At 38.9% G+C, this 17,317-nt stretch overlaps 1 protein-coding gene across 5 annotated transcripts in view; it reads right to left on the reverse strand.

Moving 5' to 3' along the window:
- LOC135110908 (carbohydrate sulfotransferase 10-like) overlaps positions 1-17,317 on the reverse strand; it is a 77,196-nt gene that overhangs the window by 25,487 nt on the left and 34,392 nt on the right. Inside the window, exon 1 of one of the 5 annotated variants that reach the window (XM_064023550.1) lies at positions 3,392-3,445. The exons of the other annotated variants lie outside the window; for them this stretch is intronic. The gene's annotated coding sequence lies outside the window, so the exon portion shown is untranslated. Of the gene's footprint in view, positions 1-3,391; positions 3,446-17,317 lie in introns of those variants that run through there. 5 annotated transcript variants of the gene reach the window in all.

The following is a 17,317-nucleotide window of genomic DNA, read 5'->3' on the forward strand; positions in this document are numbered from 1 at the left end:
TGAGACACAAAGGGAAACGTTCAGTGAGGTCACAACTGGGTTTAATGATAAGTTCACATTGATATACAGGGTGTCCCATAAGTTCCCATACATATGGTATCACGAACGCCATTACAAGCATAAATCCAGATGTGTTTGAACGTGTTCTTCAGCAGTGGAGAACACGCATTGAAATGTGTTTTCAACACAAAGGCAGTCATGTAGAGCATATTATATAAATAAGAATATTTTTTCTATTATTCTATAATTTCTTTTAATTTTTCCTATGTATGGAAACTTATGGGACACCCTGTATATTGTGGGGCTGGCATCTCAGCGGGCATTTTTTTTATTGGATTTTTGTTCCCCTTGGCCAGTGTCCCCCTACATAAAAAAAAATAAATAAAAGGCCCTGGCAAGCTACCTTTAATTAATAATTACTTTTAGCTTTCCTCGTTAACCTCCTGACTGTTCTGACTAATATATTACACTGCGGCCTTAAAACCTCTTCCCTGCCTTTAATCTCTTATATATACTTCTCTTCCGCCCTATTTAGTGTTTTAACCTAACATTCATCCATTTAGCGTCATTTTTCTGTGATCTTATTGGTCTATATGGGATGTTTGCTAATTGTCCTGTATGTAATTTATCTATGAAATGTTTATACAACTCATCTACATTTACTTCACCTAATCCTCTCATCTCGGCCCCTTCCAACCTCCCCACTCCCTCATCTACTCGTCTCGACCTCACCTCTCCCATCTCAGCATGACCTGACCCTCCAACATACTCACACATATCTCCCCCTCCCTACTCCGACCCTTCTGGACATTTCTTCCCTCCTCTTGCCCAACACCTGGACCTGACCTCACCCTGCGTCCGTTGCCGGTCAACTCCTTGGAGGTACCTTTTTAATCCCTCAAAGTCTGCCCTCCTAAAGTCAAGTATTTTACTAGTGTTTTTGTTTCTAAAAGTTTCCTCCCATAATAATTTGTACCTAATTTCCCAATGGTCACTGTTATATAGCTGTCCTCCAACCCCTACCAGCGTGACTGCTTCCTCCCCGTTAGATAGAATTGAATCTAGAATATTGTTCCCTTTTGTAGGGTTCTATGGTTATCTGTTTTAAAAAAATATCCTGAATTACCTTAAGAAATTCCTCTGCTTCCCTGTTACCCACCATCGGGCTCCAATCGATATTCCTAAAATTAAAATCTACCACACATACCTGACTGTACCTGTCTGCTCTATTCATTTCCTGCCACAGGGAGGTGTTAATTTTCTTTGTAATGTTCGGTGGCCTGTACACTACTCCCAGTACAACTGACCATGATCCTTCCTTAATACGAGTATCTACCCATATCGACTCTGTTTTGCTATCTGTTTTAATTCTACTATTAATACAACACTGTGATGTGTCCCTAACGTATAACGCGACGCCTCCATCTCTTCTGTGTTCCCTGTCTTCATAGAATAGTGTATAACCATCTATCTTAACCTCTGGATTAAATACTTTTCCTGAAATATTTAACCAAGTTTCTGTCTAAGCAATGATATAAAAATTCTCTACACACGCTATTCCTCTAAGCAAGCCTATTTTATTCAAACTATTTCTACAGTTTGTGTAGTAAACACTTAAGCAATTTCTCACCTTCTCTGAGCTAGTTACCTTTCTAGATTGAACTAATTTGTCCTTCATTTCGACCTCACAACCCCTTACAGTGAATCGCAGTCAGAGATTCGGAAAAAAAAAAAAATGTTTCGGAGAAACATTTTTTTCTGAAAAGACAGAACCACATTCTTGTATATATATATAAAAAAAAAAAAAAAAAATTAGGATGGATGGAACGCAACGAGACTGATAGTGTGCACTACAAAACAGCCAGACCCTCACTGACTGAGGAACAGCAATCAAGCATGATAAATTATGTTCCTTGGGTGTAGTGCAATGTACTGGCCAACAGCGGAGATATGAGGAAGACTGGCGAGCCTAAGGAGACACACACAGGAGACCAGAAATGCTCACGCATCGCCTATCCACAATATATATATATATATATATATATATATATATATATATATATATATATATATATATATATATATATATATATATATATATATATATATATATATATATATATATACTGTCTACGTAAATGTTTTTGCTATGATGTTTCTTCATGCTCGGTGTCAATTTTGTCTTAACTGATATCATGTTTAATAACTCAAGATAAATCTACTAGTCTTTTCGTTAAAGAAATATAATTATCCTATGCAATGCATTTATAATATTTTTAGGTTTGTAGACATTGTTCATACATAAACGAGGTTAATGGTAAATCGCAACACATCATCGTGTCCTGTAATACTGTCTGCCACCCTCACCACACCCTTGCCCTGACCTGTCCCATCCCTGTGGTCTGCGCCTTGCCGGGTGCTAAGGTGATACAAAACACAGGTTGCGCAATTATATGAATCCTGTGAAACCAACTTTTGCTTATAAATCAATCAAAGTACTTTTGGAGTAGGATGCGGTAGTTGTACGCTTAATCAGTGAAAAATATTGTATGTCGGTGACAAAACAAAACAAGAAAAATATCACAAATAAGAATTCATTACTCCACAAGAAATATGCAGCCTTTTAACAGACAGTGGAAAGTTGGTCCCCATTTGCTGTACACACACACACACACACACACACACACACACACACACACACACACACACACACACACACACACACACACAAACACAGACACACACACACACACACACACACACACACACACACACACACACACACACACACACACACACACACACACACACACACACACCGTGAAGCATCTTCAGATATGCATCCACAAAGAGTCCCGATAATAATATCAACAACAACAACAACAACAATAATAATAATAATAATAATAATATTAATAATAATAATGATAATAAGACAACAACAAAAACAACAACAACAACAACAACAACAACAACAACAACAACGATAGTAATAATAATAATAATAATAATAATAATAATGATAATAATAATAATAATAATAATAATAATAATAATAATAATAATAATAATAATGAAATGTCAAGTGCCCCAACATAAACACCCTTAGTAAATCAAATAGAAGCCAAACAATCTCTTGTATTCTTGGTATATTATTTTCATACGAAACGGCCCGCAGGTCTAAGTTAATGATGATGCACAGAATATCACAACATCAACCTTTGTCAGCATCACTATTAACGAATGATGCGTCGCGCCACACGTTAAAACCAGAATAGGGTGTCATCGAGAAAGAATGGAATACCAAGAAAAGAACAGCAGACCCAGGGACGGATCTTGGAGTGGGGATCACAAAACACTCGACTCAATCAATGCATATCATAACACATACTGTGGACTGGACGACTACAGTTCCGGGGATCAAGTGCAATTCTACACGGGAACTGAAAAAAATAAATAAAATAAAATAAATAATAATAATAATAATAATAATAATAATAATAATAATAATAATAATAATAATAATAATAAAAATAAATAAATGAAATGAATAAATAAATAAAAAATAAAAACAGCAGTGATGTCTAATTATAGAAACGATAACATTTAAAAACGACGAACAGAGGCTGGGACACACGCCGGACGTCACCTGCTCGAAGTAGAATAGGTTAGCCAAAGAAGGAGATTTACCAGCAAAATTTCTGAATGCTTTGCTATTTTTGGCATGATGCTTTTGTCAAAGAATCTGTAAGGAACTAAAAAAAGGAAACCAAATTATCATCAGCGGACAAGTCAAACTGAAATAAAATCCTGATTTGCGAGAAATATGGAATTATTAGCATTTTCTACATTTCAGTTGTACATAATTATAAATGTCTGCTTCATTAAGAAAAGTTTGGCTTTGGTTGCTTTCTTCCAACATGGTTCTCAATAAATATATACACTCGGGCTTCTGGAATGCTAGTGGTGGAAGGAAACGCTTACGTTCATGCTTACGAATATTTAATTTCACCTAAGGTGCGAAGAAAAAAAAATGTGCCAGCATGTCTTTCACCTATTATTGCATGCTGTCTTATTACAGAACAGGAATGTGTATTAAGTTCCGTACTTCATGCATGAAATCTTAATACAAAAAAGTTTGCAGTGAAATTTCGACTTAAGACGACTGAAAAAAAAAGGCATGTTCATAATGTGTTGAGAGAGAGAGAGAGAGAGAGAGAGAGAGAGAGAGAGAGAGAGAGAGAGAGAGAGAGAGAGAGAGAGAGAGAGAGAGAGAGAGAGAGAGAGAGAGACCTGAAAAAAAAATGGATTATATTAACTACTATCTGTATACCAAATCAACGTCCCACATGGAGAAGTGGCCAATATAGCACGTCCACACATACGTTTGACCCACAATCACACCCCACAGACACTAACGCGACAATGAACGCCGAGCGATACGTCACAATGTAGATTTTCTATACAGCACTTGTGAAAACACGTCTAATAATCGCGATCATACACAATTCCAAAGAAAACGTATCAAAATTGGCTTTCACCTCGATCTCAATAAAATACAAGGTGTCCCTAAATTTTCGACAGAGGAATTCTCATTAACTACTTTTTTGCTCCCACAGATAGAAAGGGAATAAAAATTTTACTCCTTACATTTCTATTTCTTCTTTCATTAATTCATTAACTATTAGGAGTGCGGTGATGAGATGACTGATAGGGATGGGAGTGATATGAGTGTAGGGGTGGTGAAAGTGATGCTGAAAGGTGATGAACGGTGATAATGGTGAAAGACTGGGGCTAGAGCGGTGATGCGAGGAATGGTGATGGTGATAAAGGTGACAATAGGGAAACGGAAATGAGAAATAGCTATTATGTTTTCCCTTAGTAGTCTATATTTTCATCTTTATTTCCTTCTTTTATCCCTGTGGGTCCAGACTTCAGGGACACCCTGTACAGCAAAACAAACAATAAAACATAAAGACCAAGAAAAAAATAAAAGAGGAAACAAGAGAGAAAGCCGAGAAAGATGCAGATAATTAACGCTATAACCTCATCCCTGCTGGCTTCTGCTGCCTCTTCTAAGTACAGAATCGTCCGCCCGGCTCCGTTCCTCTCCTCCCCTCTCCTCCTCCTCCTCTTGGCGGGGTGAGGAGGATTATCTGAGATGCGTGATGCACGATGATCTACCTTAGTGCTTATGAGAGGGTATGCTGCTTTATTTTTATACTAACATTACCCTTATGGTGGGAGAGAAAGTGGAGCAAAACCCCATGTTGAAATGCGTGTAAAAGGGTGTCGATTGCCGCGTCTGGAAGGCAAACGCAACGGCAACGCCGCTAGTATAATTTCACCAGCATCCCTCAAACTGAACAATGGCCTGTAAAAATGTGGCAACGGAATTAAAAAGTTGATTAAAGGATCATTTTCATATGTTGCTGGGAGACAACCGGGAGTAAGAATTCTCCGAATATATATATATTTTTTTTTCGCACTCTAAGACAGAAAAACAACTCTGAATTAATTAAATTTTAAAATTAGGCGATGAGGTAGTTATCAGAAATGTGATTTTCCAAGTTGATGAAAAGGCCCGAAGAATTTTTCTTCTGATCCGAAATAATCTGGAATAAGGAAAAAGTGTATATCTATCTATCAATATATATATCTATCAATCTATCAATATATATATATATATATATATATATATATATATATATATATATATATATATATATATATATATATATATATATATATATAGATAGATAGATAGATAGATAGATAGATAGATAGGTAGACAGATAAATAGATAGATAGATAGATAAACATATATAGATGGTAGATAGATAGATAGGTAAGTAGACATAGAAAAAAAATATTAAAACGCCCAGTCAGCTACAAGAATTCTCTCGACAAACATAAGGAGTCCTAACAAAGTAATTACTAATAATGTCATCGGGTTGCGAAAGGTTACATGTTTGTGACACGAACACCCCTTTCCCCGCCACACACACACACACACACACACACACACACACACACACACACACACACACACACACACACACACACACACACACACACACACACACACACACACACACACACACACACACACACACACACACACACACACACACATAAACAGCAGAAAAGAAAAGAAAATGTTTATTAAGAGACTGAGAGAAACACCCAAGGAGCCGCTATACAGTAGCACAAAAATAGGGGAGCGCTCAGAAATGATTTAATTATAATGAATCATATAAACATATCACACCACTAGGGTGATACGAACACAAGTAAAGGAAGAAAATATAAAAAAAAATCTATAGATAAAACTAGAGGTGGGGGCATAACAACGCGTGGCTTTCTCGATCATCTCCATCTCATTGCCCTGAGCCTGTGATGGGTGACATCCCTCACCCCGGGACACGGCCACTGTGACAGCTACAGCTTACCTTTCCCAATTTTCCCAAGGTACAGTACCAATTTATCAACCAACCCGAAGCTAAACAGCTTATCAACCAACCCGAAGCTAAACAGCTAAACAGCTGGGTTGTCTGTGCGCCGACTGCCCCAATACGAATTCGAACCGGGGGCCTCAGGTTTGCAGCTAGGTGAATTAACCAATGCACCATGAAGACGTTAAACTGAACTACAGATTAAGAAAAAAAAAAAAGTTACATTTTATTTAAAAATGTAGTTGAATCAGAGTAAACATAAAAGCCTCAAGAACTAAGAAAAGTTATTTAAGAGAGAAATGCACAGTGGGTTCAGTAAGAGTTAAATGCTTGTGAGTATTCACAAATTATGAATACCTGTACGCGTCGCGACTTGATCCAACTTGCACCTTCCATAGATGATAAACAATACAAATAAGTACGGAAGGAAGAAAAAAAAGTATGAAAGGCAAAATTTACGAGGAAAGAACAAGAAAGCGAAATCTTTCCTCGATGGATGAAACAAGAAGATGCATGATACTGGTATATGAAATAATCAAGTATTATGTGAGTGGCTGATGAAGGGATTACATTTGTATTTCAGGATGGGAAGCAATGTTTAAAAGAAAAAAAAAAAAAGAAAAAAAATACACCTTTCCATTGATAAATTGCATCATCGTTATTTGGAGTAGTTGTGTGTAGATTTGGGGAAGCGTTGCTCCAGAAACACATTAGGTAATACACACAAACACAAACACACACACACACACACACACACACACATATATCAAACAAAGTAAGAATAATGAACCGTAATTGTTGAGTCAATATTTGCAAAAAATGAAAAGAAACTGAAAATGTAGAATAAAGACCTCACCAGTTGTTCTAAAATGAGATATTGTGCTTGTATATAACATCTTGGGAGACTAGTAAAATAAAAGGAAACTACGATGAAATAAAATTCAAGACATAAACTGGGAAATAATGGTGTATATAAAAGAAAAAACAACAACACAAATCAGTTACGCAGTGATTCATCGAGAGATCTTGTTTTGTACTGTACGCAAAAAAAAAAAAAAAAGAATATCCGGCAAAGCTGAATACTCGGTCTTTTGACAATTGTATTACTGAACTAGAAAAAAAAAAAAACGAGATGTCGATATTGGTATTGTGCATAGCACGGCGGGAAAACTTTCAGAGCCTCGAAAAAAAAAAAAACCCTTCATCTGTCAGAGAATTACTCCAGATTTTAAGAATGTTCATAGTGAGTTTCTATGCGAGTAGAATGTTTCATCAGAAAGCTTGGAAGCCAGCCGGGTTAAGCAAAATATACCTTTCCAATGATCATTTGAGTAAATACATCAACATCTTAGAATTCTGGTTTGGAACACCTAAGAAAAGTTCGATAATAATAGGTAACTTAACATATTTAGGTGAAAAAATAATCACATTATTTGTGTACGGAACGCCATTGAAAAATGTTGCATTTCCAGGTTCTTCTTCCCAGACCTACATAGGTTCTGAGTTTGAAAACTGCCTGCCTCCCTTCCCTCTCCCTACTCAATATATTCTGCTTACTCTCACCGCTACTCAGTTTTCCTTGATAATGAGAGAGCTGACATTTCATAGCCTTCACTTTTTCATTTCCTTCGCTCCACAGAGCTGTGTCGAGTGAAGCTCCTGACCTATGCAGAACAGTCTTCCCTTTTGTAAACTTTTTCCTGTTTCAAATGCCACACATATCAGTTAAGTTAATCTTAAAGATTTCCGTTGCAGGTAAGGGAATAAAGATAACCTCTAAATCAGAAGAAGGGGCCATGATAATCTTATGAAGAAAACATATTCTGAAACACAGCTAATTCAAAGAAAAAAAAGTCTTCTGACGTAGATATTGAAGATAAAAGGAATAATCGAGTGTAGAAGAGAGAGAGAGAGAGAGAGAGAGAGAGAGAGAGAGAGAGAGAGAGAGAGAGAGAGAGAGAGAGAGAGAGAGAGAGAGAGAGAGAGAGAGAGAGAGAGAGAGAGAGAGAGTCTTACAAAAACACACACACACACACACACACACACACACACACACACACACACACACACACACACACACACACATACACACACACACACACACACACTTAAAAAAATGAAAAATTAAGAAACACAGAATAAAAGAACAAATTACAGCAAATCATAAAAGGAAACAAGTAAACGAGAATTGGTAATTTACGAAGATCGAAATAACGTTATATATATATATATATATATATATATATATATATATATATATATATATATATATATATATATATATATATATATATATATATATATATATATATATATATATATATATATATATATATATATATACACACAAAATGTGAAATTTTTTATTTACCTAACACTGAAAGTAACTAAAAAAAAAAAAAAAATGTTAGAACGACATTCACTCATCTGTCCTTGCCTCCTTCATTCCTTCACTCTGCCATCTGACTCAGTAGCAATGATCGCAGCGTAATTATAAAAATCTATCCAATGTCCAAAATAGCATGAAATTAACACGTGTATAGGTGATTTGCTGCAGAGATTAAGCCTATTTTCCAACTTCCAAAGCATCCAGTGTAGCCTGTGGTAAACCTGTGATGCGTGTTGCCGGGCCGGACAAATCATGACGGCCTCCACGATTAACAAAATACCAGTGAGGCAAGAGACCAGAGATGGAGAACAATGTACGCAATGGCTGCAGGAAAAATAAATAAATGAAACTGCTGTGTGGAAATTTATTGTGGTGAGGCGGAATATACATCCTCGTGGATCAGAAATCCATAGGATGCGGACCAAGTAATGTGTTTAATTAACAGTTTCGTTGGAAGTGGCCGGCCAGTACCAATAAGATGGGTACATCGGAATTATTTATTTATTTATTTACTTTTTACGGTAAACGTGTACTTTAGGTTTCAAATGTGCTTTTCAGATACCAACACGATGCTATTGACACGCGCACCAACAGTCTCATTCTTTACTTAATAGACACCGTATATGTAAATTAGTTCGACCACGCGAAATGACATTCTCTCTCTCTCTCTCTCTCTCTCTCTCTCTCTCTCTCTCTCTCTCTCTCTCTCTCTCTCTCTCTCTCTCTCGCTTCGGGGATTTCGATGAATACCTTGTAATTACGAATAACCTTTTCCCTCATTCTGGAAAAAAATCCAAAATAGTACAGCTTCTATAATTTTATTCATTTAACGATTTTGATGCACACGCAATTACGATCATGAGTAATCCTCTGCGAATTATTAAATTTACTGATAAATATGAACAATTCATTCAAGGTTTAACTTGCGGCATTCACAAGTGAGTGAAATGTTACGTTAGTATAACCCCCTCAAAATATTGCTATAGTAAAACTAAACTTGACTTTTACTCCTAACTTCTTAAATTTAGCTATAAAGCTTACGATGCTCGTGAGTCTGTGAGACCCACTGAGTTATGGGGAATGTTGTAAGTCTTAATGGATAATTTCTCTGCTTTTATTTAGTATATGGTAATACTGGATGCCGCTATGATCAGGAGAGTTTTTCTGTGTACTGTGATAACTTTTTTTCTTTTGTATGGGCATCTTGTAAAATATATATATATATATATATATATATATATATATATATATATATATATATATATATATATATATATATATATATATATATATATATATATATATATACACCTCTCGTGACTTCTGGCATCTAGCCAAAGACATCTCCAATAAATTTGCTTTTTCTTTCCTTCCTTTATTTCAAGCAGGTGGCATCACTGCTATCACATCTACCTCTAAAGCTGAACTCTTCGCTCAAACCTTTGCTAAAAACTACCTTGAATGATTCAGGGCTTGTTCCTTCCTCTCCACCCTCTGACTACTTCATGTTACCTATTAGAATTCTTCGCAATGATGTTTTCCATGTCCTCGCTGGCCTAAACCCTTGGAAGGCATATGAACCTGATGGGGTCCCTCCTATTGTTATCCGATACTGCGCCTCCGTGCTTGCACCTTGCCTAGTCAAACTCTTTCAGCTCTGTCTGTCAACATCTACCTTTCCTTCTTGCTGGAAGTTTGCCTACATTCAGCCTGTTCCTAAAAAGGGTGACCGTTCTAATCCCTCAAACTACCGTCCTATTATTTTAATTTCCTGCCTATCTAAAGTTTTTGAATCTATCCTCAACAGGAAGGTTCTTAAACATCTATCACTTCACAGCCTTCTATCTGATCGCCAGTATGGGTTCTGTCAAGGCCGCTGTACTGGTGATCTTCTGGCTTTCCTTACTAAGTCTTGGTCATCCTCTTTTAGAGATTTTGGTTAAACTTTTGCTGTTGCCTTAGACATATCAAAAGTTTTTAATAGAGTCTGGTACAAAGCTTTGATTTCCAAATTACCCTCCTACAGCATCTATCCTTCTCTCTGTAACTTCATCTCAAGTTTACTTTCTGACCATTCTATTGCTGCTGTGGTAGACTGTCACTTTCTTCTCCTAAATCTATTAACATCGGTGTTCCTCAGGGTTCTGTCCTGTCACCCACTCTCTTCTTCTTATTCATCAATGACCTCCTAAGCCAAACTTCTTTTCCTATCCACTCCTTCTTCTTCTTCTTCCCAGCTTTTCCCTATTCGGGGTTGCCGTTGTGAATGAGCCTTCTCCACGTATTTCTATTGTTTGCCATCTCTGGATTTATATTCTTCTCCCCAAGATCTCCGTTTATGCAGTCAATCCATCTTCTTTTGGGCCGTCCTCTTCTTCTAACTCCCTCCACCTCCATTTCCATGATCTCCCTTCCTACGTGGTCTTCGCCAACTCTTCTTCTCAAGTGTCCATACCACCTCAACCTTGACTCCTGGATCTTCTTGGAGACTTCAACTACTTTCACCGTTCCTCTTATGTACTTATTCCTAATTCGGTCTGTTCTGTTGACTCTCACCATCCATCTCAACATCTTCATCTCCGCTACATCCATCTTCCTCTCTTCAATCTTCTTCAAAGGTGCTGCTTCTAGCCCATACATCAAAGCAGGTCTAACGACTGCTTTGTGGACTTTGCCCTTCACTCTTACTGGTACCCTTCTATCGCATATCACACCCGAAACTTTTCCTATCCACTCCTACGCTGATGATATCACCCTGCACTTTTCCACGTTTTTTCATAGATGTTTAACCCTCCAAGAAGTAAACATTTCACGCAGGGAAGCCACATAACGCCTGACTTCTGATCTCTCTAAAATTTCTGATTGGGGCAGAGCAAACCTGGTATTGTTCAATGCCTCAAAACTTAATTCCTCCATCTGTTAACTCAACACAACCTTCCTGACAACTATCCCTCTTCTTCAATGACACTCATCTGTCCCCCTCTTCTACACTGGACATCCTCGGTCTGTTCTTTTCTTATAATCTAAACTGGGTACTTCACATCTCATCTCTTGGTAAAACAGCCTCTATGAAGTTAGGCGTTCTGAGACGTCTCCGCCAGTTTTTCTCACCCCTCCAGCTGCTAACTCTGTACAAGGGCCTTATCCGTCCATGTATAGGAGGGTTCCACTCATACCGCTCTTTTAGACAGGGTGAAATCAAAAGCTTTTCGTTTCATCAGCTCCTCTCCTCTAAGTGACTGTCTTCAGCCTCTTTTTCATCGCCGCAATGTTGCATCTCTAGCTGTATTCTACCGCCATTTTCATGCTAACTGCTCTTCTGATCTTGCTAACTGCATGCCTCCCCTCTTCCCGCGGCCTCGCTGCACAAGACTCTTCTTTATCTCAGCCCTATTCTGTCCACCTTTCTAATGCAAGAGTTAACTAGTATTCTCAATTATTCATCCTTTTCTCTCTCCTCCTGGTTCTGTATTTCCACCTTCCTATGACTTGAACTCCTTCAAGAGGGAGGTTTCAAGGCACTTATCCTTCATTTTTTGACTACCGCTTCGGACCCTATTCGGGGACCGGCATCTGAGCAGGTATTTTTTTTCTATTATATTTTTGTTGCCCTTGGCCGGTGTCTCTCCTACACACCAAAAAAAAAAAATAAATAAATAAAATAAATAAATAAAATAAATAAATAAATAAATGAATGAATAAAAAAGAATATATATATATATATATATATATATATATATATATATATATATATATATATATATATATATATATATATATATATATATATATATATATATATATATATATATATATATATATATATATATATATATATATATATATATATATATATATACTCCCTTTTATACAGACGAGGTTAAAAGCAAGGGTAATTTCTGCATTATTGAGGTTCTGCCTCTTCTGACGTTAACGGTACTTTTGGGATTTGGTAAACCCCCCCCGTAAACGGGAAACGGGAAAGTGGTGCCCACCAATGACCTCCATGCCTCCGTAGTGGCAGAAGCCTCCAAACAGTGAAGCTCATACTAATCCACAAAAGACACATACAAGCAGCCAAACAGCTTTTCGAAATAGAAGACATCCCCACGGACGAAATAAAGTTCAATACCACCTACACTACCATCAACACTACTTCGAAGACTGTACGTTTCCCCAAGCTTACCGGCGAATTCTCTCCTGGATACGGTTACGGTACAAGACATACAAACCAGGCAACCCACTCCGCCCTATTATCTCCCAGATCCCGACGACCACCTACACCACAGCTGAAAAAAACTGAATGAACACCTCACCCAACACGTCCCTGCTAACTACACCCTAACTTCATCCAACGACTTCCAGGAGCTTCTTAGAACCGCCCTTCAAGCCAACGACCACATCATCGCCTCCCTAGAAGTCGAAAGCCTCTTCACCAACGTCCCCGTCGACAGAACTATACAATTCATCCTAGACCGCGTCTACAGATACGATGACATCCCACCCCTCGATATACACGAAAATCACCTGCGCACGCTTCTGGAGATAAGTACAAAGGAAGGATGTACTGCCAAATAGATCGTGAAGCCATGGGTAGCTTCTTAGGCGTACTCTTTGCTAGCTTCTTCATGGGTGCCATAGAAGCACACACCCTTGGATCCCTCCGCCCCTCCAACTACGGCCGACACGTAGATGACATTTTTGCTAGAGTGAAAAGCCTCGAAGAACTGCAAGACTTAAAACAACTGCTCACTGACGTCTTTGGGCTCAACTTTACCTTCGAAGAAGCAAGAGAGGGCCGCCTCCCATTCCTGGATGTCCTGTTAGCATCTCAAGCTTCTGGATTCAACACCACAGGTTCATCAAATCTAGAAACAAAGGACTGCCTCAACGGAAACAGCGAATACCCGCAAAAATACCTCCGCTCTACAATAAACGCCTATATCCGCCGCACAGTTACCCACTGTTCATCATGGAAGAACCTACATTCGGAACTGGAGAGACTGACCCAGGTCCTTATCAATAACGGATACCCCCAACGGGGAAGTTAACTCAGCCATCAACAGTGCGGTTAACAAATGGTACCACCCACAACCAAGCCTACCCACCAACCGGAACCACATCGAACTCTTATACCGCAGCTACATGTCCCCAGAGTACAAGACTGAAGAAAGAGTCATCAAAAACATCATATACAATAATGTCAAGTCCACTGACCCAGGCAACACCATAGCCTTCATTATCTACTACATGTCCAAGAAAACACCACCACTAGCCAAACACCTCTGCAGGGAGACCAGGTCATCTACGAGCACAGCAGCACCAGTGAGGACTGTGGACCTTACTCCTATATCAGGATGACATACACAAAACTGTCCAGGCACCTCACATGCCACCTACAGAATGGAGCAATAAAAAAAAAAAAAAAAAACATTATAATACACAACACACAACACCTTTCAAGCGACAACACCTAAAAGAAGGAGCCAAGATTTTAGACCGAGAAAATTACCCACGCCAACTTCTGTTCTTGGAAGGGCTCTACATCGCAGATTTAGAGCCATCCATGAACATCCAAGCTCAAGATCTACAAGTTCTCTTCATGTAAAAGAAGAGAGAACGGAAAAAAAAAACATAGCTACAGCCCACCTATAGGAAAGCCACATGTTCCTCACACACGAGAACCACCACCGACCAATCACCTTCCAGCATACCGTGATAAAAGGACGCGCACTCACTGTTAGGTGGTCAGTAGTTGGGTTTTCGAAAGTACCGATGCACGATGGATCACCTAACACACATGAAGCATTGCATTTCAGAGGCATTTCCCAAAAATTAATTCATGATAGGGGTGTTCTTGGACATCCACAAAACCTTGGACATGACGTGGCGACACGGTATCCTCATGAAACTCTACGCTCACGGCTTCAGAGGTAACTTGCAAATTTTTGCTTATAACTTTCTTTCTGGTAACGTAATCTCGGATGTCTTCGTCTAGGAAAACGGGGTGCCATAGGGTAATGTTCTTAGATCCATTTTATTTTGTGTTATGATTAATGATATTCTGTTGACAACCCTTGTCCCCAGAAATCTTAAATACTCACTTTACGCTGACGACTGCGCGCTGTGGCACTCCTCGTCTTGCGCACATTTCTCGGCTGGGCGGGATTCAAGTTGCTCTTGACACCATCCAGCATTGGGCCTCTTTGTGGGGATTTAAGTTTTCTGCTCCTAAGTGTGTCGGTATTGTTTTTACTAGACGTAACGTATCTAATTTGAAAATAATCCTTCAAGGCCAGCCGATACCATCTAAAAATTCAGTAAAGTTCTTGGATCTGGATTTTGACAGCAGACTCAATTGGAAGACTCATGTTAATGAATTGCTTATCTGTTGTCGTAAAAAAAATCAATGTCCTCAAGCATCTTTCTGGTACCTCATAGGGAGCAGACAGAAAATCTTTATCAATGGTGTATAAGTCCTTAATTCGTTCTCACTTAGACTATGGCTCACCGGTGTATGGGTCTGTATCAGAACCAACACTGAGAAGACTGGATGTATTTCAGAATGAATGTGTGTGAATGTGTCTTGGAGCCCTCCGCTGCACTCGTGTGGCGTAGATAGAAGTTGAGGCCAACATTGTACATTCAACGTGACACTCTCCTTTTGTCCCATGGGATAAAACCTCCCTTCGGTAAAACAGCAAGCAGAATTATATGGCAGCACCATCACCTCCATAATGTGGTCCACCATCCAGTCGCTGCAAGAGTCCACATGCTCTGCCAGGGCACGGGCATCAGACTGGACGACGCGGACCTGCTTGTGCTGTCCACTTTTCTCCATGGAAACGTCCCACCACCACCTTCACCATCAATTGCATCCCGGGGAAGAAGGCCATCATTACCGAGGCAGAGCTCCACCAACACTTCTGGGCCCTCGTCGCTGGCCTCCCTCCTTCCCTACATCTATACACCGACGGCTTCAAGACAGATGAATGTGTGGGTGCAAGTGGTGTGTGGTCGCATGAGTGTTCCCTCAGGTTCAGACTACTTTCCCATATATCGGTGTTTTCTGCTGAACTTTTTGCTACTGATAAGCCCATAGACCATGCATTAAATTCAGATCATTCAATTGTAATTTTTTTCGGACTATGTCAGGCCTTCAGGCAATACAGTCCGGCCACACTGATACAAATTAAATCCAGGACAACATCATTAATAAGTTGAATTCAAGTCGTAAATCCTTCTCACTGATTTGGGTGCCTGGACATAACAGTATACGCGGGAATGAACAGGCTGACATGCTGGCTAGGTCTGCTGCAGAGCTCGAGGGAGCGTGGAACCTCCGTTGGGATCTGCAGTCATGTCTTTCAGTTGTTAAATCATCAGTAAAACTTCTGTGGCAGAGTCACTGGGACAACCTCCACCTACACTCCATCAAATCCATCCTAGGCGAGTGGGCCTCCTCAAATCACCTCACACACCGAAAGGAGGTGACCCTCGCACGCCTCAGGATGGGCTGTACCCTCCTTGAACATATGCTCCCCTACGTAGCCAACTCCTTCCCACCACAATGTACCACCTGTAACGTTACCCTCTCTGTCGAACACATCCTGCTTCACTGTGTGCGTTATCGCAGCTTACTGCCAGGGGCCGCGACTTCTCGCTAATGCAGACTACCCTTTTAGGTTATGATCACTCGGATGTGGTCTATAGACTGATGATTTTCCTGACTGAGACCAATTAAATCAAAGAGATGTAATTTACATGTATATATTATGTCAAATATGTATATCATGCACTATGTATCTAAAATTGATATAGTATGTAAATAAAACTGTGTAAATAAATGTATGAGACTGTGTATGAATTGTGTACTGAGTGATCTCAATATGACTGTGTTTCCGTTCATGTACATATGATACGTAGTAATGCTACGTAGCCTCCCTACCTATGTGCTTGTGAGTTGCCCCTCCCCATTCCCTGCTCTGACAAAGGACAATAGCTTTGTGATAGGATCAGGAAACCCGTATGAACGAAACATGTGTGAAGGAATGAATATGTGTATAGTATATTGCATATTTATGTAATACATGAATAAAGGGGGGAAAAAAAAACATTAAAAATGACATAAGGTTAAACGTACAATGAAAATAAAATAGAATAAAGTGAATAAAATAAAATGAAATAAAAGTGGCCTAATATCCACGCTAGGGTGATGGAAAAAAATAAATAAATAAAAAAATAAATAAATAAATCCCAGAGCAGGAACGAAACGTTGCAAACAATTACACAACCTTTGGAAAGCTACTCGGGCCCACAGACACCGTAAAAAGATAATTAATTAGACAAACTGAGAAAACACAGCAGAAGCTGAATAATGCAGAAATTGCCTTTGCTTTCAACCACGTCTGTCTAAAAGAGAATCTGGCCCCTGTCTTTAACAATATCTATCTATCTATCTATCTATCTATCT

The sequence above is a fragment of the Scylla paramamosain genome, chromosome 21 (assembly GCF_035594125.1).
Source record: "Scylla paramamosain isolate STU-SP2022 chromosome 21, ASM3559412v1, whole genome shotgun sequence".
NCBI lineage: Eukaryota > Metazoa > Arthropoda > Malacostraca > Decapoda > Portunidae > Scylla > Scylla paramamosain.